The 25818-nt window shown below is 39.3% G+C and overlaps 1 protein-coding gene across 1 annotated transcript in view; it reads left to right on the forward strand.

The window, feature by feature from the left end:
* PTBP2 (polypyrimidine tract binding protein 2) overlaps positions 1–25818 on the forward strand; it is an 843808-nt gene that overhangs the window by 400574 nt on the left and 417416 nt on the right. The window lies entirely within an intron of this gene.

Here is a 25818-nt window from a genome sequence, read left to right on the forward strand (position 1 = left end):
TTCTGTACTCAACCCCTCTCTTCTTTAAACACCACACATTTTAAAAAGCAAAAAACAAAACATTGGTTTCTCCTTCCTACAGCACAGACAGTGATTCAGTGTTTGTGCAATGAGATTGAAAAGGCAAAGAGCTCTGTATATCTCAGTGCAAGAATGCCAACAGACTGCTAATGGAAGTTAGAGAACGGGTAAATGTCAGACAAGGACCAGTGACTCTTTGAGGATCAGTTACCCTTTCAATACAGATCAAAATCCTCAGTACAAACTACTAATATGCCACATGTGTCAGATTACTCCTCCATTCCATCAACAATATCAATGGGGTGGCCTATCTTCCTGTCCTAGTAGCACTACAACCCCAATCTTAAATACTGTATCTACGACATAAGACTTTTCCTCTGGGCTATGTTATCGAAGCATGGCAAACATCTTTCTCTCCTCTTCTCTATTCTTTCTTGTCTTGGATTAATTATCTTAATTGATGCCATATTAAGTCTCACAGTTTTCCAAGAGTAAAATTTGGTTAATCACCCTTGAAACTTATTTTCCATAATCCCTCAGAGCCAATCAGCCAAAATCAGGTCTATGCTATCTCTGAAATACACCTTAAATCAGACCCTTCTTATTCTTTCCCCACCACCATTATTGCTATCCCCTTAGTCCATGTTTCTATTTTTCTTCTGCCTCACCCTGGTAATGGACCCCTCTCCGATCTCTCTACCAGTAATCTCTCCCACCTTCATTTATTATATATGCTCCTACCAGAGTTATATTTATAAAAGAAAGTTTTGATGACATCTGTCTCTTGCTTAAAAATGTATTCAGTGGCATTCCCCTATTCGTTAAAACTCACTTCCTTGCCAGGGCCCACAAGGCCTAAATGACCTGATTCCAACTTCCCTTACCAGCCCCGTCTCTTCTCATTCTCCCTCCTCTTCTACTCTAACACTACTAAATTCCTCTTAAGAACCTGATTGTATAATTCTATGTCTTTGCATATATACGTCATTTTTTGTTGTTGTTGTTGTTGTTTGCTTTCACTTCCCTCTCTGCCTTAAATTCTTCAGCATACCCTTTGAAATGAGCTTAAATAGTCTCTCCTCCATGAATCCTTTCCTAACCACTTAGGCACGGTTAATCAGTCCTGTGTCAGGATTATAATAGCACTTTGGCATTGGACTGGGGATAGCAGCTGGAGCTTAAGCTGTGTTCATGGTGGGATCCAGTTATATCCAGGCAAGGCTGGCAGCCTAGAGAGGAAAGATCTGTAGAAGCTATTTGCACCAGGAACCAGGGGCCTTGAAAGTATCAGGCCCAGACCCTGACCAGAACCGGTTTCGTGAGAAGCAATGTTTTATGAACAAATGGAGTCTGTTTCTCAAATATTTCCCCTGATCCACAATAGCCCTAAACTCCTATCTGAATCCTTGGGAAAGAGGACTGCAAAATATATATATACTCAAAAAACTATCTCATTGAGAGCTCAGTGGGCCACTAAAACCAGGAGCACAGATTGGGCACAGCCATGAAAAGCAAAAGGCACTTTCCTTAGGTTCATATAAAAGTAGTTCCATTACTGTTTGGATTCATTGAACTAACTCGAGAAAGCTTGATGCAGCTTTAGAAATGGTCATGCTAAAAATGTTCATTGTCTGCCCCTCTGTGGGGGAAGTGAGGAGAGAAGAAGGGTTAGGCTGCAGAAACTCATCCCTGTGGCTATGGGACAAGAGGAGGTTTTAGCAGCAGGTATCCCAAAAGGGAAATAAAGCAAGATAAAAAAAAAATGTGGGGATTGCCACATTTTAGGTCAAAAAACCATATTAATGAACCCAAATGGAATATACCTTAGCGACCTTCATCCATTCATTTACCACTTGTTCATGAGTAAATGTGAATACATCCTATCAGGTGCCACGGACATGGCAGAGAATAAGACAGACACGGGAACGTGAAGGTAGATCATAAACCAGTCCACAAATAAAAGCCAAAGGGCATTTTAGGTATCCATGAGTTTAATAAAAAATTAAAGACGTTGATGCAATTGAGAGCTGGAGTCAGTGTAGGTCTCACCGAGAAGACGCCACTAGAGCTGAGACTTGAAAAGCAAAAAAGAATCAGCCTTGTGAAGATCCTGAGGGAAGAACATTCCAGGTAGCATTAGCAGCAAGGGCACAGGCCTGAAGATCATAATAAGCTTGGCATTTCAAAGACCCAAGAGAAGGTCACAGGGGAAACCGCAGTATTTGAGCAAGTGAAAGAGTGGCGGAAGGTGATTCATGAAGATGAGTAGGCATTGAGTCATGGAGAAACTGGTAAACCACGTCAGGCATTTGGACTTTATTCTCTGTGCAATAGGAAACTTCTAGATGGTTTTAGCTAGGAATTGCCATGATCTGAATTTTGTTTTTGTGGCTTCACCACAGTTGCTCTGTAGAGCCTGGAACGTGGAAGGAAGTGGCAGCAGAAGGAGAAGTGGAGAGATCGGTCTAGAGACCATGGTAGTATTTCAGGAAAATGATGGTGGGTGCTGAAACGAAGATAGCAGCACTGGAAACAGAAAAATACTTAGCTGACTTGGGACATACTTTGCAGATAGAGTAGACAGGATTTGCTGACATGTTGGATGTTGGGGTGAAGAAAAACCAGTAGTGAAAACACTTCATGGGACCAGGCACGGTGGCTCACACCTGTAATCCCAGCACTTTGGTAGGCCAAGGTGGGCAGATCACTTGAGATCAGGAGTTTGAGACCAGTCTGGCCAACATAGTGAAACCCTGTCTCTACTAAAAATACAAAACTTAGCCAGGCGTGGTGGCTAGCACCTGTAATTCCAGCTACTCGGGAGGTTGAGGCAGGTTAATCATGTGAACTGGGAGGCAGAGGTTGCAGTGAGCCGGATCGTGCCATTGCACTCCAGCCAGGGTGACAGACTCCATCTCAAAAGAGAAAAAAAAAAAAAAAGAAAGAAAAACAAATGAACAAACAAACAAAACACTGCATGATTTCTAGCTGAAGCAACTCTTAGAGAACTGGCTAATTATTGAAAAGGGGAGAGAACCGGGAATAGATTCGGGGAGAGGGCTATTTATTTTGTGACCTTTTAGAAATTCAGAGAAGACGTCAGGTAGGCAATTGGATTCAAAAACAGTCTGGAGGTTGGGAGAGAGGTCATGGCTGCAGAGTTACATTCAGAAGCTATCAGAATATCAGTAATGGAAACAGTCCCAGAAAGAAGTGAGGGAGATCTGGAGAAGCAAACTGAGGTTTCACAACCTCACAGTGTGTTATTTGCAAGATAATGTTAATGATTTTAGAGAGACTTAAGGCATGAACTGTATGAGGCACCGAGCTTAACAGAGATCTAAAGCCAAAAAAAAAACACAAAAAACAAATCTGCACTTATCTTTTGTCTTCCTGTAACTTCTCTAACCTGTGATTTGATAACTCCTAAATATCCTCCATGCCTTTCCTTGAAGATGCTGCTGTCATCTGCATTTCCGTTCACCTTCAGACTTCTGTGGCATCTCCTTTTGTGATTACAGTAATATCGTCGGGATAGAGTTGAAAAAACTAGAATTTATTTATCTAATGAGTAATATTTCTGTGATTCCAGAAAGATATATGTAAAAGGACCAAGTGTCATATTAGTTAGCTCTTAGGTTGCTGCAGAACTAATTGCAGTTTTTGCCATTACTTTTAATGTGGAACTGGACAATAAGCAATTTAAAGTAATGCCAAAAACTGCAATTACTTTTGTACCAACCTAGTTTCTAGAATAAAAAAAAAAGGAAGACAAAATTTTAATAATCAAAAATTATCCTTGAAAATCTTCCAAATTGTCCATCTAAAGCAGAATACTTTGTATATCAACCTTATACAGATACCAATTTCTCAATAAGTCCAAAGAAGACTGGTTTTGCTCCAGCACTAATACAAACTACTCCTGGTGTCAAGTACCAGATAAAAGCTGTGGTTGTACCAAAGAATACTAGCAGGTAGATTTGAATTCATGAATGTTCCGAGTTCATGTGAAATGAGTTCACATTAGAACTAATACTAGTCTAAGCTTCTTTCTAGTCAGATATGTAGATTCTAAAGGGGAGTTTTCCGGTGGTAATGGAAGGGAGCTTTGTGCAGTAGGTATCAAGGGTCCTAAGAATGCAGAAATGAGACTGCTGAGAACATATGTCCCTGATTCAGGAGCAAAGAATGCATTTGCTTATTATGGAATATGAGTGGGGTGATGTGTAAGAATTTGTAAGCCACAACACAGGATTAATGTCAACGTTACTTATAATTTTCTAAAACAAATTCTATGTGTTTTGAGTTCCTATTCCAAAAAGCTGGCAAGAAATTCAATCTTTGTTATCACTGAGTTTGCTACACAGACTCTAGGATCTGCTACACAGACTCTGAGATCCGCAGAGCCAAGCCCACTGCCTGGGAAGGGCCTTCTGGTTTCCTGTTCATGAAGTTCATTGCCTGTATGCTCATTGTTCAAGCCAGCAGGGGCTCTTTGAGAGTGGGGACTCCAATATGTCTTTGTCAGCATCAAAGTATCCAGAATTTCCACGTGCACCGCAGGTCTCATCAGAGATTCCACAGCCACCCCAAGTAGATAAAATGTGCAATTCTTTTAGAAACTGTAAAGCCCAGGGCTGGCCTCCCCTTTGCCCCCACCCCTCTCTATAATGGTGTTTCAACCTCCAAGCTTCGGCCTTAACTTTGCCTGCATAATGGCTCCTTCCAGTGAAGATCCAGTACAATATTGAGGTTGAGCTTTAATTAATACTTTGATTGCAAAGTATTCTGCAAATATGGAAAATAGATATAATCCATTGAAACCACAAACATGTACAGATCCAATGACTTGCTGCAAATTTAGTTCTTCGAGTCAGTCTTGAGTTGTCACATTGCTTATTGTCATTTCTAAAGGACACCGAATTCAAAAAGTCTTCCTAAACAAGTTAGAGGACATTGTTATCACCACATTATCCCAGAATACAAGAGGCTACAGCTACCAGAAGACCGTACTGGGACTGGCAAGAAGTTAACCACATTTTCATGCTGAATTTGATGGAAAATTGGATGCATTCCAGTCTGTTTACAGTCTGGGTGGGAGGGACAGATTTGCCAAGAGCACATTTAGCATGTTGCAGCATAGTTTATCTGTCTGCAAATCTGTCCATCCCACCAGACTATCTCTGCCTTGAGAAGTGGAATCCTGACACGCTCATTTCCACAGTTCCAGCAAGTCTTATGGTCTGGCATACAAAGGGCACTCAGTAAGTAAAGCCCACTACCATGGTTGGGAAAAGGCTTTTTCTGCTTAGTTTTCTGTTTGCCATGACACTCCTTCTGCAATTAAAACCGTCATTTATTGCTTATACTCTACAATCCATTGACTTACTAGTTTGGGGCCAATTTTTGGGAAATCTTCGTGACAAAGTCAGCCATGCTTCAACCCCTTGGCTGTTCTCCCTGCAGAGCTATTCCAGAAGCTACAGAGGATGCTTTTTTAATCTCAGACCTTCTGCTGCTCTCTGGTTGACTCTGGTTAAAGAATTCTCCTATAATCCCATTAGGATCAGCTTTTCTCCGTCTGTTCCTTATCACGAATCATTATTAGATGAAAGACAAAAATCCTATCACTTTAGTTAACTGGGTCACTAAGAACCATATGAGTCCTGTGTTCCTGTTCTGAAAGCATAATTAAAGCCCTGACTAATTAGTATTAAAGTAACCTTAATTAACTAACCTAACTTACCACTAATCAAGGGAATGGGCCTTCCGAGATCTCATGGATCATTTTCTAGTCAGTACACAATATAAGCTAATATACATACATACCCCTATGGATGCACTCATTAAAAAAAAAATTAAAACTCTTCATTGTTGGGAGTGTGAGTTGGAGGTTACTTGCTTACTTGCTTATTTATTTATACTCTGCCTCTTCCCACAAAGGACTGGACTCAGAGGACATTATCTTGCATTTGTACTGCAGAGCTCTTGCCATGATTATGAAACAAGAAGGTATTTAGCATGCTCTTTACTTGCTTTGGGTTATTAGTAAGCCCATGATAATTATGTTACCAAAATAATGTAGAGGCTGCTGTATCTGATTTCCACATTACAGATAGTCCCTAGTCATCTATGTGACTTAGAATGCATCACTTTACCTCCCTGGAACCCAGCTTCCTCATCTATGTAATGAGGCCAGTTCAGTCATGCACCCATAATGACATTTTGGTCAACAACAGACCACTTTTATAATAGTAATCCTGTAAGATTATAATGGAGCTGAAACATTTCTATCGTCATGGTGATGCTGGTGTAAACAAATGTGCTGTGCTGCCAGCCAAAAATATAGGTTAGTACATAATACTGGATAACGATGATAAGCAACTGTGTTACTGGTTTATGTGTTTACTGTGCCACACTTTTCATCGTTATTTTAGCATGTACTCCTACTACTTATTTTTGAAAAAGATAACTGTAAACGAGCCTCAGGGAGGTCCTTCAGAGGTGTTCCAGAAGAAGACATTTTTTTTACAAGGGATGACAGCTCCATGCATGTTATTGTCCCTGAAGATCTTCCAGTGGAATAAGGCATGGAAGTGAAAGATAGTGATATTCAGGATCCGGACCCTGTGTACTCCTAGGTTGATGTGTGTATTTGTGTCTTAGTTTTTAACAACAACAACAAAAAGTTTAAAAAGTAAACAAACAAACCTTTGAAAATAGAAAAAAGACTTAAAAAATAAGGATATAAAGAAATTCTTCTTTTTTGGTGAGACAGAGTCTGGTTCTGTTGCCCAGGCTAGAGTGCAGTGGTGAAATCTCAGTTCACTGCAACCTCCACCTCCTGGGTTCGAACGATTCTCATGCCTCAGCCTCCAGAGTGACTGGGATTACAGGTGCGTGCCACCATGCCCAGCTAATGTTTTGTATTTTTAGTACAGAGAGGGTTTCACTATGTTTGCCAGGTTGGTATGGAACTCCTAGCCTCCAGTGATCCACCCACCTCAGCCTCCCAAAGTGCTGGGATTGCAGGCATGAGGCACTGTGCCCAGCCAGAAAATATTTGTGTATAGCTGTATAATGTGTTTGTGTTTTAAACTAAGTGTTATTACCAGAGTCAAAATGTTTTAAAAAAATTAAAAGTTGATAAAGTTTAAAAGTCACAGTAAGCAAAGGTTCATCTATTATTAAAAAAGAATTTTGTAAATTTAGTGTCACCTGAGTGTACAGTGTTTATAAAGTCCACAGTAGTGTTTAGTAATGCCCTAGGCTTTCACATTTACTCACCAGTCACTGATTCACCCAGAGCAACTTCCAGTTCCACCAACTCCATTCATGGTAAATGCCCCATACAGATGTATCATATTTTGTTTCTCATATCGCCTTTTAGTTTTTTGTTTGTTTGTTTTGTTTTGTTTAGACAGAGTCTAGCTCTGTTGCCCAGGCTGGCATGCAGTGACGCAATTATAATTCACTGCAGCCTCGCATTCCTGAGCTCAAGTAATCCTCCTGTCTCAGCCTTCCAAGTAGCTAAGACTATAGGTACATGCCACCATGCCCAGCTAAAATTTTTCTCTTTTTTTTGAATTATGTTTTGTAGAGACACAGTCCCACTATGTTGTCCAGGCTGGTCTCAAACTCCTGACCTCAAGCTATCTTCCCACCTTGGCCTCCCAAACTGCTGGGATGCAGGTGTGGGCCATCACGCCTGGCCAATATACCGTCTTTTAACTGGTCCTTTTCTATGTTTGTATGTGTTTAGGCACACAAATACTTACCATTGTGTTTTAATTGCCTACAGTATTTAGTACAGTAACATGCTATACAGGCTTGTAGCTTAGGAGCAATAGGCTGTATGTTATATAGCCTCAGTATGAAGCAGTCTGTACAATCTAGGTTTGTGTCAGTACACTCTACAATGTTCACGATGAAATTGTCTAACAATGCATTTCTCATATAATTTCTTTGCATGATTGGATATTAAGGCCCCTCCCAACTTTTAACATGCTCAGTTATTCTCTGAGTGTAAAGTTTCTCTTGCTCTCTAAGTCCTCTATCTTGCAAACCTAACAGATGTGATGTCTATTCTCTAATACAGAGTCATTTTTTGTGACTGGTCTTAATTATCGACCCTTTTGAGAGCTTATATCGTAGAGTCTGCAAGACTGTCTAATGAGCAAGCAGAATAACAAAATGCCTTTTGCAACTAATTTCAGAAACACGGGAGAGGATCCACCAAAGTATCTATCTTACGCAGCTCTGATATTGTCACAGTAGTTTGCTAATCAAACATGGGCAGGGCAAGAGAGGAGCCCCCTGCCCTGCACCAGGAACGTCAGTCAACCAACAGGTGATGGTCAGGCAGTTGCTAAGCTGTCTCTCTAAAATAAGAATTAGTCTCAGCCAGTGCCAGGGAAAAGCAGTCCCCCAATAGACAGAAAAACCTGAGGGCAGGCATGGTGGCTTACACCTGTAATCCCAGCACTTTGGGAGACTGAGGCAGGTGGATTACCTGAGGTCATGAGTTCTAGACTGGCCTGGCCAACATGGAGAAACACTGTCTCTACTAAAAATACAAAATTAGGCGGGCATGGTGGTGCATGCCTGTAATCCCAGCTACTTGGGAGGCTGAGACAGGAGAATCACTTGAACCCAGGAGGTGGAGGTTCCAGTGAGCCGAGATTGCACCATTGCACTCCAGCCTGTGCAACAAGAGCGAAACTTCATCTAATAATTAAAAAAAAAAGAAAAACCTGAAACTGTTGATCAGCTTTCCAATAAGACCTCAGGAGTTGGGTGAGTGGGCTTAAGCATGTGCACTAAGGCAAAATGGTAGAGTTTAACTGATATATGACCTTACAGGATCACTTGACTGGTAAGAGAGAAAAAAAAGCCTCAAGAGAACATGCATACAACTCCTGTAAACTCCTGTGCATGTGCTCCCCACTGCCAAGCACTAGCAGGCCACTCTGCATGAGGACAGCCCATCCCAAGGGAAGAATCGGGAGAAGTAACACAAGACCCGGAAGCATGCCAAACCCTAAGGTAAAGTCAACCTGGGCACTTGATCTTTCAAGTTGCCTGGCTGGCCCTCTTCCAAGTGCAATTTACTTCCTTTCATTTATGAACCCCCAAGTACCTGAGACAGGTCTCAGTTAATTTAGAAAGTTTATTTTGCCAAGGTTGAGGATGTGCGCCCGTTACACGGCCTCAGGAGGTCCTGATGACAAGTGCCCAACGGGGTCAGAGTACAGGTTTGTTTTTATACATTTTAGGGAGAGACATGAGACATCAATCAACATATGTAAGATGAATATTGGTTCTATCCAGAAAAGGCGGGACAACTCAATGCAAAGTTGGGACTACTTGAAGCGGGAGGGGGCTTCCAGGTCACAGGTAGGTAAGAGAAAATTGTTGCATTCTTTTGAGTTTCTGACTAGCCTTTCCAAAGGAGGCAATCAGATGTACATTTATCTCAGTGAGTAGAGGGGTGACTTTGTATAGAATGGGAGGCAGGTTGGCCCCAAGCAGTTCCCAGCTTGACTTTTCCCTTTAGCTTAGTGATTTGGGAGCCCCAAGATTTATTTTCCTTTCACACATTCTTGTTCTAAAGCCTTTTAATAAACTTGCTCTTCTGCTCTAAAACTTGCCTCCATCCCTCACTCTGTCTTATGGCCCTCGGTCAAATTCTTTCTTCTGAGGAGGCAAGAACTGAGGTGATTGCAGACCTGTGCAGATTCACTGCCACTGACAGTATCTGAAGTACCACACTTCAGTTCTACAATGTGAGATATTGTGCATTTATCTATCATTTGCCATTGATGTGAATGAGTTTTCAAGACCATTTCCTTAGCCGAGATTGCGAGTTACAGGGAACCAAAGAAAACATTATGATGTGGACATACCACTAAAAGAGACCAAAAGTGAAAACAAGGTGACCCAGCTTGATCAGCCTCTTAATAGTTCTCATATTTCTCAGGGCAGGATGGGCTCTACAGCACTCCCCACCCCCCACCTCCTTGAATTTTCCATGATAAAGAAACTGTATCTGTTTAAACTCAGGAACTTGTATTAAAGGAAGTGGTATTATTCAGCACTAGAACTAATGTTTGAAGGAGGCCACAAAATTTCCCATCCTAAACAGGTTTAAGGATAACTTAGCTTTGTTTTGGTCTGGGACTGTTTAAAAGAAATCTGCAAAAAGTCTGGGGGTGGGGATGCTTGTGGGCAGTTCCTCCAGCACAATGTTCTCTGTTTCCTGATTGCAGGGAGCATTGAGTCATCATCTGACAGCCATAAATAATACTTGAGAAACATATCCTGTCTTTGAAAATAGATTCCACGAATTCTTCAAGTTGTGTTTTTGCATTTTTACATTTTACATTTTCTACTTTATCCTTTGTCATCTATGAATAGTAAATAAACATTTGAATAAAAAAGTGAGTGAGTAAATAAATGAACAGGTAAATTAAAGCTTTCTTTATTTCCACCTAACTAAGTACATCCATTTTACTGCTTTACTCATCTGTGTGACAAATGTGAAAAACGCACAAGAAAGGGGTTTTTTTTTCCAGCACTGTTGCATAAGCAATTCTTCAACTTTTATGTCCATAAGAATCACTCAGAAAACTTACTAAATGTAAAGATTCATGAGCCCCATATCTAAAGATTCTGATTTAATAGGTCAGGCATAAACATACAGGAATGTAAATGGTAATATCATACACACAAACTTCAAAGTTGTGTCTGATGTGAATGGTCCTCAGGCCACACTTTGAGGAATATTGCTATCTAAGGGCTGTTGATCCTCTGGTCTATCATTTTGATATCAGAATCTTAAAAAATTGTGAGTTGCAATCATCCCACCTTTGGGACCACAGTCAGCCAAATGGAAGCAAGCGGTATCAAGTAAGAGAATTTCAGAGATTTGCCAAAGTGAGAAGTGACATTGCAATATCGAGACTTATTATAAAAAATATAGTAATCAAGACAGTATGATACCGACACGAAGACAGGTTACTCGAACAATGGAAAAGAATGGAGGGTCAAGAAATAGATCGATACACACATGAGCAATTGATTTTTAACCAAGGTGTAAAACAATTTTCACTGGAGAATAGTCTTTTCAAAAAATAGTGCTAGAACAATTGGATATCCATATACCAAGTAAGTACTCCTATCCACAATATTGAAAAAGTAACTCGCATAATATACCTAAATGTTAAACTGAAAGCTATGGAACTTCAAGAAGAAAAGATAAAAGAAAATTTTTGTGATGGTATTTTAGAAAAAGAATTCCTAAATACAATACCAAAGCCAAAATCCAAAAAACAAAAAGTGGTATGTTGGATTTTATGAAAATTAAAAACCCTCTTCAAAAAACACTATTAAGAAAGTAAAAAGACAAGCCACAGACCAAAAGATAATGTTTGTAAATCACAAACAAAATGACTTGCAAATTACTTATCTGATAAAGGATGTGTATCTACAAAATGTAAATAATTCTCAAAACGTAATTTGAAAAAATCATTTAAAAAAAGGACAAAAGATTTAAGTGGACACTTCATCAGCAAACATATATAGATAGCAAATAAGCACATAAAAAGATATTCAGCATCATTTGTCACTAACAAAATAAAAATTAATCACATTGAGATGCTACTATGTGCCTATTAAAATGATTACAATTTAAAAGACTGACCAAATCAAATATTCACAAGGACAGAAAAACTAGAATACCACTACACAATAAAAGTAATAAACCATTAATACATGCAACACGGATGAGTCATAAAATAACTATGGTGAATGAAAACAGACAGAGAAAAAAGAGTACAGATTGTAAAGTTCTATTATACAGATTCTGGCAAAAAAAATCCAACCTGTAGTGACAGAAAGTAGATTAGATCTAAGGTTTCAAGATCACCTTTAAGATAAACTGGTTGTTGACAGTATTGAATTCCTTGCAGCTGTATGACTGAGTTCTTATTTTCTTGTTGGTTGTTGAACAAGAACCACTCTCGGCTTCTAGAGACCGCTCTCAGGCCTTTGCCACACAGCTCCCTCCATAAGCAGTTAATGAGGTAATTTGCTTCTTAAAGGCCAGCATGGAAAATCTCCCTCATGCTTCTGATCTCTTTTCTTAAGAAGGGTCCAGTTCCTTGTAAGAACTTTCCTGATTGAGTCAGGTTCACTCAGAATAATGTCTCTTGATTAAGTCAAACTCAACTAATTTTGGTTAATTACATCTGAAACTCATTTCATCTTTGTCTTATAATATATTCTAACCATGGGAGTGAAATCCTTTATAGTCAGTCTCAGCCACCCTAAAGGGTGGAGGTTGATGCAGGCTGTGTACACTAGAGTACAAGGAATTGTAGGAGCCTTCTTAGAGTTCTGGGTGCCACATTCTACAACTCAGCATACCTATAGACACAGGTCCCAAGAGGCAAGTACAAGGATGCTCATCACAACATTGTTAGTGACATAAAAATTCATTACCTCCTAATATGTTCTGAATGTTTGTATTCCCACAAAATTTATATATTGAAACTGAATGCCAGTACGATGGCATTAAGAGATAGACATTTGGGAGGTGAATAAGTCATGAGGCCAAAGGTCTCATGAATGGGGATTATGCCCTTATAGAAGCGATTTGAGGGAGTTTGTTCTCCCCTTCCACCATGTGAGGATAGAGCAAGAAGGTGTCTGCTATCTTGGCCCTCACCAGTATCCCCAATCTGTTGGAGCCTTTATCCTGGATTTCCCAGCCTCCAGAACTATGAGCAATAAATTTCCATTGTTATAAATTACCCAGTCTAAGGTATTTATTATAGCAGCCTTAAAGGAGTAAGAAAGCTCTCATCCAAATGTCCAAAATAAGAAACATAAATAAAATGAGAAATATTCTTATGTTAGAACCTGACGTAAAAGTTCAGCAGGAAAAATAAATTAGTAGGTAAATTATATGCACCTTAACATGCATATTCTTCTTTCACTGAATATGGCAGTGGATAAAATAAGAAAGTTAGGGGAATTTGGAGGGATTATGGTGGATGGGAGGCAGGACTAGATTGCAGCTCCCATGCAAACACAGCAGTGTGTGGAAACTCACATGAACTTTTGCTCCAGAACTACTGCAGGAATAAACCAGAAAAGCTGAGAGAACTCACAGACCCTCTGAAGGAAGTGGATTGCTCCTGCAGGACCCAGGAGACATCCCAAATATTGTGGGTGCCAAAGCTGTGGAAATAAGAAAGAGGAATTGTCCACCCCTGAACACACACCCTCACTGGGGAACCTGAAGGTCTAGATCACGGGAGAAGATTCTGGTCTTACCTGGACCTGAGTCAATTTAGAGAGCCGAGCAAAAAACAGGGGTAGAGGAAGCAGCGGGAAATGTCCTGTGGACTCTCTGGGTCCCCTGGGAAACAATTTCTGCCTTGTCTCACGGGGTCCTTGGGGAGGGCTGCCAAAGGAAATGGGAAAGGTTGACAGGGAAAAGAAAATCTCCACCTGAACTTTGTAACAATTCCACCCAAACACAAGGTCTCTTGGCCTGGACTTGGGGGAGGGTGTGACTCTGGTGTGCAGACTCCACAGGTGGGGAAGCATGAAAGCCCTGCTTGCTTTTGCAGCTGGGAAACTGGTAGCCTGGGACAAGTTCTCAGCCCTGCTCACCACTGCCTGGAAACAGACTTGATGCTATTGATGGGGGCACGATGAGAGTGAGACTGGCCTTTTGGATAGTGTGGAAGCTGGGTGACGCCTGTGACTGCCGGCTTTTTCCCACTTTTCTGACAACCTGCATGACAAAGCAAAGGCAGTCATAGTCATCCTGAAAACATAACTCCATTGACCTGGGAACCACACCCCCATCCCCCACAGCAGCTGTGGCAAGACCCACCCAAGCGGAGAGTCTGAGCTCAGACAAGCCTAGCTCTGCCCCTACCTAATGGTCCTTCCCTACCCACCCTGGTAGCTGAAGACAAAGGGCATATACTACTGGGAGTTCTAGGGCCCTACCCACTGCCTGACCCTCCCTGTACTACCACAGCTGATGCTGCTTGAAAGCACCACCTTCTGTCAGGAGGCCAACCAGCAGAAAAATAGTGCATTAAACAACCAAAACTAAGGACTCTCATAGAGTCCATTTTGTCCCTGCCACCTCCACCAGAACAGGTGCTGGTATCCACGGCTGAGAGACCTGCAGATGGTGCACATCACAGGACTCTGTGCAGACAACCCCCAGTACCAGCCCGGAGCCTGGTAGACCTGCTAGATAAATAGATCCAGAAAAGAGATAACAATCATTACAGCTCAGCTCTCAGAAAGCCACATTCCTAGGAAAGCCAGGAGAGTACTACATCAAGGGAACACCCATGGGACAAAAGAATCAGAACAGCAGCCTTGAGCCCTAGACCTTCCCTTTGACACAGCCTACCCAAATGAGAAGGAACCACAAAAACAATTCTGGTAACATGACAAAACAAGGTTCTTTAGCAGCCCCCTAAAAAAAATCACACTAGCTCACCAGCACTGGATCCAAATTAAGAAGAAATCCTTGATTTACCTGAAAAAGAATCTAGAAGGTCAGTTATTAAGCTAATCAAGGAGGCACCAGAGAAAGGTAAAGTCTAATTTAAGGAACTCAAAAAATGATACAAGAAATGAGGGAAGAAATCTTCAGTGAAATACGTAACATAAATAAAAAACAATTAAAACTTCAGGAAATATTGACACTCTTAGAAAAATGCAAAATGTTCTGAAAGGTCTCAACAATAGAATTGAACAAGCAGAAGAAAGCTTCAAAGCTCGAAGACAAGGTTTTTGAATTAACTTAATCCAGCAAAGTCAAAGAAAAAGAAATAAGACAAATGAACAAAGCCTCCCAGAAGTTTAGGACTATGTTAAATGGCCAAACCTAAGAATAACTGGCATTCCTGAGGAAGAAGAGGAATCTAAAAGGTTGAAAAACATCTTTGGCGGATTAATCAAGGAAAATTTCCCCAGCCTAGCTAGAGATTTAGACATCCAAAAACAAGAGGCTCAAAGAACACCTAGGAAATTCACCACAAAAAAATCATCACCTAGGTAGATTGTCATCAGGTTATCTAAAGTTAAGACAAAGGAAATAATATTAAGAGCTGTGAGGCAACAGCATCAGGTAACCAAGGAAAGCCTATCAGATTAACAGCAGATTTCTCAGCAGAAACCCTACAAGTTAGATGGAGGCCCTATCTTTAGCCTTCTTAAACAAAACAATTATGAGCCAACAATTTTGTATTCAGTGAAACTAAGCTTCGTAAATGAAGGAAAGATAACAGTCTTTTTCAGACAAATGCTGAGAGAATTTGCTACTACCAAGTCATCACTACAAGAACTGCTAAAAGGAGCTCTAAATCTTGAAACAAATCCTGGAAACACATCAAAACAGAACCTCTTTGAAGCATAAATCTCACAGAAACTACAAAACAAAAATACAATTAAAAAAAAAAAAAAAAAAAAACTAAGGTATACAGGCCACAAATAGCATGATGAATGGAATAGTACCTCACATCTCAATACTAACATTGAATGTAAATAGCCTAAATGTTCCACTTAAAACATACAGAATGGCAAAATGTATAAGAATTCACCAACCAAACTGTCTGCTGCATTCAAGAGACTCATCTAACACATAAGGACTCAAACTTAAGGTAAAAGAGTGGAAAAAGACATTCCATGCAAATGGACACCAAAAGCAAGCAGGAGTAGCTATTCTTATATCAGACAAAACAAACCTTAAAGCAACAGCAGTTAAAAAGAACAAAGAGGGACATTATATAGTAAAAGACCTTGTCCAACAGGAAAATATCACAATCCTAAATATATATGCACCTAACACTGGAGATCCCAAATTTATAAAACAATTACTACTAGACCTAAGAAATGAGACAGACACCAACACAATAATAGTGGGGGACTTTAATACTGCACTGACAGCACTAGATAGGTCATCAAGACAGAAAGTCAGTAAAAAAAACAATGGATTTAAAGTATACCCTGGAACAAATGGACTTAACAGATATTTACAGAATATTTTACACAACAACCACAGAATATATATTCTATCATCAACACAAAGAACTTTCTCCAAGATAGACCATATGATAGGCCACAAAACAAGCCTCAATAAATTTTTCAAAAATTGAAACTACATCAAGTACTCTCAGATCACAGTAGAATAAAACTGGAAATCAACTCCAAAGGAACCTTCAAAACCATGTAAATACATGGAAATTAAATAACCTGCTCTTGAATGATCATTGCATCAACAATGAAATCAAGATGGAAATTTAAAAATTCTTCAAACTGAACATCAATAGTGACACAACCTATGTAAACCTCTGGGATACAGCAAAGGTGGTGCTAAGAGGAAAGTTGCTAGCCCTAAATTCCTGCATTAAAAAGTCTGAAAGGGCACAAATAGACAATCTAAGGTCACATCTCAAGGAACTAGAGAAACAAGAACCAACTAAACCCAAACCCACCAGAAAAAAAGAAATAACGAAGATCAGAGCAGAACTAAGTGAAATTGAAACAAACAACAAACAAACAAAATACAAAAGATAAATGAAACAAAAAGCTGATTCTTTGAAAACATAAAAAACTGATGGATCATTAGCAAGATTAATCAAGAAGAGAGAAAATCCAAATAAGCTCAATTAGAAACAAAAGGGAAGATATTAAAACTGAAGCCACAGACATACAAAAGATCATTCAAGGTTACCATGAACACCTATACATGCATATACTAGAAAACCTGGAAGAGATGAATAAATTCCTGAAAATTTACACCCCTTCTAGCTTAAATGAGGAAGAATTAGATACCCTGAACACACCAATAACAAGCAGTGAGTTTGAAATGGTAATAAAAAATTTACCAACAAAAAAAGTCCAGGAATTCACAGCTGAATTCTATCAGACATTCAAAGAAGAATTTGTACCAATCTTATTGACACTATTCTGCAAGACAGAGAAAGGGAATCCTCCCCAGATCATTCTATGAAGCCAGTATTACCCTAATACCAAAACCAGGAAAGGACAAAACCAAAAAAGAAAACTACAGAAACAATATCCCTGATGAACATACATGCAAAAATTCTTTAAAAAATACTAGCTAACTGAATCCAGCAACATATCAAAAAGATAAACCACCGTGATCAAATGGGTTTTGTAACAGGGATGCAGGGATGGTTTAACATATGCAAGTCACTAAATGTGATACACCACATAAACAGAATTAAAAACAAAAATCATATGATCATCTCAATAAATACAGAAAAAGCATTTGACAAAATCCAGCATCTCTTTATGATTAAAAATTTCAGCAAAATTGGCATACAAGAGACATGTATCAATATAATAAAAGCCATCTATGACAAACCCACAGCCAACATAATACTGAATGGGGAAACACTGATAGCATTTCCTCTGAGAACTGGAACAAGACAAGGGTGCCCACTCTCACCACTTCTATTCAACATAGTACTGGAAGACCTACCCAGAGCAATTAGACAAGAGGAAGGAATAAAGGCATCCAAATCAGTAAAGAGGAAGTCAAACTGTCACTGTTTGCTGTTGATTTGATTGTATACCTAGAAAACCCTAAAGATTCATTCAAAAACCTGCTAGAATAAAGGAATTCAGCAAAGTTTCAGGATACCAAATTAATGTACACAAATCAGTAGCTCTCTTATACATCAACAGCAACAAAGCTGAGAATCAAATCAAGAACTCAACTCCTTTTACAATAGCTGCAAACATAAAATAAATACTTAGGAATATGCCTAAACAAGGACGTGAAAGACCTATACAAGGAAAACTACAAAAAACTACTGAAAGAATCATAGAGGACACAACAAAATGGAAACTCATCCCATGCTCATGAATCAATATTGTGAAAATGGCCATACTGCCAAAAGTCATCTACAAATTCAGGCAATTCTCATGAAAATACCGCCATCATTCATCACAGAACTAGAAAAAACAATCCTAAAATGTATATGGAACCAAAAAAGATCCCTCATAGCCAAAGCAAGACTAAGCAAAAAGAACATATCTGGAGGCATCACAGTACCTGATTTCAGACTCTACTATAAGGCCATAGCCACTATAACAGCATGGTACTGGTATAAAAAGAGGCCCATAGACCAATGGAACAGAATAGAGAACCCAGAAATAAAGCCAAATACTTACAGCCAACTGATCTTTGACAAAGCAAACAAAAACATAAAGTGGGGAAAGAACACCCTATTCAACCAATGGTGCTGGTATAATTGGCAAGCCCCATGTAGGAGAATGAAACTGGATCCTCATCTCTCACTTCATATAAAAATCAACTTAAGATGGATTAAGGACTTAAATCTAAGACCTGAAACTATAAAAATTCTAGAAGATGACATTGGAAAAACCCTTATAGAGATTGGCTTAGGCAAGGATTTTATGACCAAGAACCCAAAAGCAAATGAAATGAAAACAAGAATAAATAGATGGCACTAGCTGGGACTTAATTAAACTGAAGAGCTTTTGCATGGCAAAAGGAACAGTCAGCAGAATAAACAGACAACCCACAGAGTGGAAGAAATCTTCACAATCTATACATCCAACAAAAGATTAATATCCAGAATCTATAAGATTAATATCCAGAATCTATAAATCTATAATATCCAGAATCCAACAAATCAGCAAGAAAAAAACAATCCCTCAAAAAGTGGGTTAAGGACATGAATGGACAATTCTCAGAAGAAGATATACAAATGACCAACAAGCATATAAAAAATGCTCAACATCACTAATGATCAGGAAAATGCAAATTAAAACCACAATGCAATACCAACTTACTCCTACAAGAATAGCCATAATTCAAAAATAAAAAAATAATGGATGTTGGCATGGATGCATTGAAAAGGGAACATTTCTACACTGCTGGTGGGAATGTAAACCAGTACAACTGCTATGGAAAACAGTGTGAAGATTCCTTAAAGAACTATAAGTAGAACTACGATTTGATCCAGCAATCCCACTACTGGGTATCTCACAGAGGAAAAAGAGTCATTATGTGAAAGTCACTTGTGCATGTATGTTTATAGCAGCACAATTTGCAATTGCAAAACTGTGGAACCAACCAAAATGCCCATCAATCAACAAGTGGATAAAGAAACTGTGATAAATACATATGATGGGCCGGGCGCGGTGGCTCAAGCCTGTAATCCCAGCACTTTGAGAGGCCGAGACGGGCGGATCACGAGGTCAGGAGATCGAGACCATCCTGGCTAACGCGGTGAAACCCCGTCTCTACTAAAAAAAATACAAAAAAAAAAACTAGCCGGGCGAGGTGGTGGGCGCCGGGAAGCTGAGGCAGGAGAATGGCGCAAACCCGGGAGGCGGAGCTTGCAGTGAGCTGAGATCCGGCCACTGCACTCCAGCCTGGGCGACAGAGCGAGACTCCGTCTCAAAAAAAAAAAAAAAAAAAAAAAGAAAAAGAAAAAGAAAAAAGATAAATACATATGATGGAATTCTACTGAACCATAAAAATGAATGAATTAGTGGCATTCACAGCAACCTTGCTGGGATTGGAGACTATTATTCTAAGTGAAGTAACTCCAGGAATGGAAACCCAAACATTGTATGTTCCAAATACCCCGTTTCCCTAAAAACCTATTGAAATTAAAAATTTATTTAAAAAGCATACTGCTTTTACCTTTGAATTAAACAAAAGGAAAAAGAAAGGTATATAAGGTTTTAAAATGCACACAATGCGAGAACAAAGTGGGAGGACTGACACTACCCAACCTCAAAGTTTACTATGAAGCTAACGTAATCAAGACAGTTTAGTACTGGCTAAAGACTAGACAAATAAATCAATGGGAAAGAATAGAGAGTCCAGAAATAGGCACATATAAATATAGTCAACTAATCTTTGACAAAGGAGTAAAGGCAATACAATGGAGCAAAGAGTAATTTTCAACAAATGGTGCTGAAACAATTGGGTATCCACATGCAAAAAGAAAAAAAATGAACCTAGACACAGACCTTACACCCTTTACAAAAATTAACTCTAAATGTATCATAGACCTAAATGTAAAGTACAAAATTATAAAACTCTTAGAAGACAATATAGGAGATGATGACGTTGGGTATGGCAATAACTTTTTATATATTGTACTGAAGACATAATTCATGAAATAAATGATTAATAAGTCAAACCTCATTAAAATTAAAAACGTCTGCTCCGCAAAAGACAACGTTAAGAGAATAAGAAGACAAGCAACAGACTGGGAGAAATATTTGCAAAAGACACATCTGATAAGACTGTTAACCAAAAAACACAAAGGACTCAAAATATTCAACAATAAGAAAGAAAAGAAACTACTCAATTAAAAATGGACCAAAGACCTTGACAGACACCTCACTAAAGAAAATATACAGATGGTAAATAGCATCTGAAAAGATGTTTTACATCCCATGTCACCAGGGAAATGCAAATTATAACAACAATAAAATACCACTACACACCTATTCAAATGTCAAAAATATAGAACACTGACCACAACAAAGGCTGGAGAGGATATGGATCAACAGGAGCTCTCCTTCACTGTTAGTGGGAATATAAAATGGTACAGCTACTTTGGAAAGCAGTCTGGTGGTTTCTAACAAAATTAAGTATATGGTTGCTAGACAATCAATAATAACACTCCTTAGTGCTTATCCAAAGAAGTTGAAAACCTGCCGCCAGGAAAAAACTTGCACACAAATGTTTATTGAAGCTTTATTCAACATTGCCAAAACTTGGAAGCAATCAAGAGGTTTTTTAAAAGGTGAATGGGGCCGGGCGCGGTGGCTCAAGCCTGTAATCCCAGCACTTTGGGAGGCCGAGACGGGTGGATCACGAGGTCAGAAGTTCGAGACCATCCTGGCTAACACGGTGAAACCCCCGTCTCTACTAAAAAATACAAAAAAAACTAGCCGGGCGAGGTGCCGAACGACTGTAGTCCCGGCTACTCGGGAGGCTGAGGCAGGAGAATGGCGTGAACCCGGGAGGCAGAGCTTGCAGTGAGCTGAGATCCAGCCACTGCACTCCAGCCTGGGCGACAGAGCGAGACTCCGTCTCAAAAAAAAAATAAATAAATAAAAATAAAAAGGTGAATGGATAAAAAGATGGTATATCTAGACAACAAAATATTATTCTGCACTAAAAGAAAACAAGTTATCAAGCCAAGACAGAGGAATCTTAGGCCGGGCACGGTGGCTCAGGCCTGTAATCCCAGCACTTTGGGAGGCAGAGGCAGGTGAATCACAAGGTCAGGAGATCGATACCATCCTGGCTAACATGGTGAAACACCATCTCTACTAAAAATACAAAAAAGTAGCCGGGCATAGTGGCAGGCGCCTGTAGTCCCAGCAACTCGGGAGGTTGAGGCAGGAGAATGGCGTGAACCCGGGAGGTGGAGCTTGCAGTGAGCCGAGATTGGGACGCTGCACTCCAGCCTGGGCGACAGAGCGAGACTCTGTCTCAAAATAAGTAAATAAATAAATGACAGAGGAATCTTAAAAGCAAATTACTAAGTGAAAAAAGTCAACGCGAAAACGGTATATATATTGTATGATTCCTACTACATGACATTCTGGAAAAGAGAAAATTCCAGAGACAATAAAGAGATCAGTGGTTGTTAGTGGATTGAGGAGGAGAAGGAGAGAATAGGCAGAGCACAGAGGATTTTTAGGAAAGTGCAACTATTCTGTATGATACTACAATGGTGGAAATACCATGATATATTTGCTCAAACCCACGGAATGTACAATACCAAGAGGGAACTCTAATGTCAACTACACACTTTGGAAGATAATGATGTGTCAATGTAGGTTCACCAATTGTAACAAACATACCACTCTGATAGGGGATGTTGATGATGTGGGAGGTGATGCACATGTAGAGGACAGGGGGTATATGGGAAGTTTCTGTACCTACCACTCAATTTTCTGTGAGTCTAAAACTTCCCTAAAAACAGTCTATAAAAATGAATGGAATGTAATACCTTATTTGTAGATATGCAATGTTGTAGTAATCCTGTTTTTTTATTTTCTATGTTTCTAATGCTTTGACATGGTGGGGGCTTTGCTGACCCTGAAGAAACTGGCCCTCCCAGGGCTAGCTAGTTGCTAGAGACAGTAAAAGACTTTCCTGTGAGTGTACTGTTCATATGCAAACCAACCAATCCAGAGCCCAGACCACCCCACCACCACCTACTTTATATGGCCCCCATAGGGCTCTTTCACTTAAGGCCACCATTCCCCTGCCCTAATCACCCCAGGGCCTACCAGACAACTGGAGACAACACCTATACCCTTGAGCCAGCTGAAATTATTCAAATTAGCCAATGTTAAGCCCATTTATCCTGCCTCACCTGTTTCTGCAGAACCCACAATAAAGACTTTGCCGGTGATTTCCCCTAGCTCTCTCTGACTCCTGACTGACCTTGGTGCTTCCCCTTGTGGCCCCTGCATGGTGAGGTATAGCCTTCCCCTTGGGGACTGTAATAAACTCTCTTTTCAATGGCAATTGGGTCCTGATCTGTTGGCCTCACCATACCCAAATAATAATAAAACCTACATTTTAAAATAACTATTTATAAACATAGTATGTTAATGTATTTTTATAAAGCATTGGCAGGATTTACACTAAATCTGTCAAATGGCTGACCCCAGGAATGAGAAGGGTTATGAGATCTGGGAGTTGGGAGATCAGAGGGTCACAACTTTACATGTAGGAGTATGCTGTCATAAAAAAAAGGAGACTTGAAGCAAATGTAACAAAATGTTAAGAACTACTCATTCTGTGTGGTGGGACAGAAGTACTTACTACATGATTTTAAAATATTCATTTTTTAAAATAAAAGTTATTTTTAAAAGAGTAATGTTGCCTACAACATTCAAAAGATATGGTAAAGATAATACTAAAGAGCAAAGAATATTCAGGAGATCCATATACAAGTTAGGATGCAATTTTCACAACAAGTTGAGGCAAGAAATGCAGAGAAGAGACACAATAGCAGGGGCTTTTAGGTAAGTAATAGTGTTCCAGACACTCCAATTTATTCACAACTTGTTCAACATCCCTTCTCTGCTGGGTTAGTGTATCAGTTATCTGTTACCACAGTAATGCCATGTAACAACCATGGCAGAAAACACAAAATCTCCCTGGCATATAGCAATAAACTTTTGTTACTCACAAGTGTTTAGGTTGACTAAGCATTTTGTTGATGGAAGCTGAGCTCATCAAGACTTACTTATGTGTCTATTGCTAGCTGTAGGGCAATTAAATAGTCAATCCTGGATGAACTTGCTCACAAGCCTATGCCATCTTGCTGTATTCCACATGGCTGCTCACCAGCAGGTTCATCCATCCTTATTCTCATGGCAAAGGGAGAGGAGCAAGAGGCAACAAGAAGAAACACACAGGGCCTCTAAAGACCTGGGCTCAGAACTGGCACACTGTTGGTTCCACACACGATCTATGCCAAGGCTAGTATAGGCTCAGTGTCTTTGATGGAAGGAGTAAACAAATCAAGACCATTGCTACCATCAATCCACCTCAGTTAAACAAAAACTATCTTGGTGGATAATTTTTCCAGTATACTTCGTTCACTGTGAGAATTAAGAAGTCGGACAAAGCAGAGATCAGCTCTACTTAGGGTTTTCTTGTTTGCTTTAAATAGATCCTTATGTGTTCCTGCTTGAGATCTTTCCCTGATACAGCAGCATCCTTATCAGTTGACCTAGACCTGCCTAGAGTATTGTAACCTAAGAAATGTAAGGCCCATTTTCTTCAGAAATGCAGTCTGAAAAAAGCTAATGTCTCTGATTATTTACCTAAGAGAGGACAGAATTATATGCTGGGAAGATTAAAATCAGTGACAGGCCACCTTCCGGTCATGATGTTAATTATGTTCTTGCCAGAATACCTGTAAAGCCTTCTCAAAGGAAATCTTGAAAAACAGAGTGAAGAAATAACACATATGACTATATTCCCCCTTTTGGGAAGTCACAATACACCTTAGTTTTATGCACTGTTGGTTGCCAGACCAATACCCATTCCCTCTTCCTCTCTTAACTAACAGATCCTTGATTTTGCTTTAGGGCAGCAATGCATCAATTAAAAATACTCCTTATTCCAGACTCACTTACAGCTAGGGATAGCTGCATGACCTATTATTTCCTGGCAGTGAGACATAAGCACAAGGTAACTAAGTGGACAACTGAGAAAAATATATTTCTTTCCAGAAATAAAGGGACATATTTCCTGTTTTCCACCTTCTGCCCCCGAGTCTTTCCTGTGTTTCCTGCCTAGAAGTGCAGCAGCCACTGTGTGAGCATGAGAAAGAAAACCCCACGCTCTTCCAGGGAGGCTGCAGGAGAATTCAGAAAGGAGACTGCACACTGGAGGCATCCTGGAACTGACGTTCCACTCTGGATGCCTGTGTCTGCATTTATTTTTCTACATAAGAAAAATAAACTCCTACTTGTTTATATCTGTGCAATCAGATTTCTGTCACATGCAGCCAAATGCAAATCTAAATAATTTGTGAGTTCTAAGAATTTCTGCACTGAGAGAAAAACCTTCCTAGCTAGACTTAGTCATTCCACAACATATGTATATTGTACACCATAAATATACACCATTTTATCTATCAATTTAAAAATAATATTAATAAAATAATAAAGATGTGAAAGACCTAAATAAATAAGAAGCAAAAAAGCTCAGTCCTTCCCAAACTTATTTGCACACAAGCACTTTTTTTAAAAGTAATTTATTTTTACCTCCTATAATATATGAACAATGCTTCACAGAATATCTGGTTGGAAAATTCCATTTCCTTTTATATTATGTAACCTTTACCTTGAATGGCCTGTTTCCTGGTTAAAGTACTGCATTAATGAAATGAATGTGTAAAACAGATCTTCATATGGACAAATCATCTTGTAACACCAGCTATCTCAGAATAGACATCATTTGCTTATCCATGATTCTGTTCATCAAAAAATATTTATTGGTCACCTAATAGGTTCCAAACTCTGCTAGGTCCTGGGGATAGAAAGATAACTTAATCCAGTTCTCAAATCTTTGTTAGCTTAAGGTTAGTGTGACAAAATAATTATTTATAACGTAATGTATCTAAAATTCTATGTTACCACAATTTAAGGACATTCCAAGCATCCGGGGCACACCATCATGATTCTCCTGATTCATGAATATTAACCTAACGCTGTCAGGTTCATGGGGAAAATACTCAGGAAGGATTTGAGCCAACTATCCAACATTTACATATTTTTAAAAATTATTTTTATTGAGACATAATTGATGTACATATTTTCAGGGTACATGTGATAATCTGATACATACATATAATCAAATCAGGGTAATTAGGATATCCATCACATTAAATGTTTAACTTTTCTTTATGCTAGAAACATTCAAATTATTCTCTTCTAGCTATTTTGAAATGTTTAACAGACTAATGTTAACTATAGTCACCCTACTGATCTATCAAACACCAGGTCTTATTTCTTTTATCTATTAGTAACTGTATAATTGTACCCAATTAATAATCTCTCTTTATTCCCTCCTTTCCCACCCTTCCTGGCCTCTGGAAATCTATCTAACTTCATGAGCTCCACCTTTTTAGCTCACACATGTGAGTGGGAACATCCTATATTTGTCTTTCTGTGCTTGGTGTATTTCATTTAACATAATGT

The sequence above is a fragment of the Macaca thibetana genome, chromosome 1 (genome assembly GCF_024542745.1).
Source record: "Macaca thibetana thibetana isolate TM-01 chromosome 1, ASM2454274v1, whole genome shotgun sequence".
Classification (NCBI taxonomy): Eukaryota; Metazoa; Chordata; class Mammalia; order Primates; family Cercopithecidae; genus Macaca; species Macaca thibetana.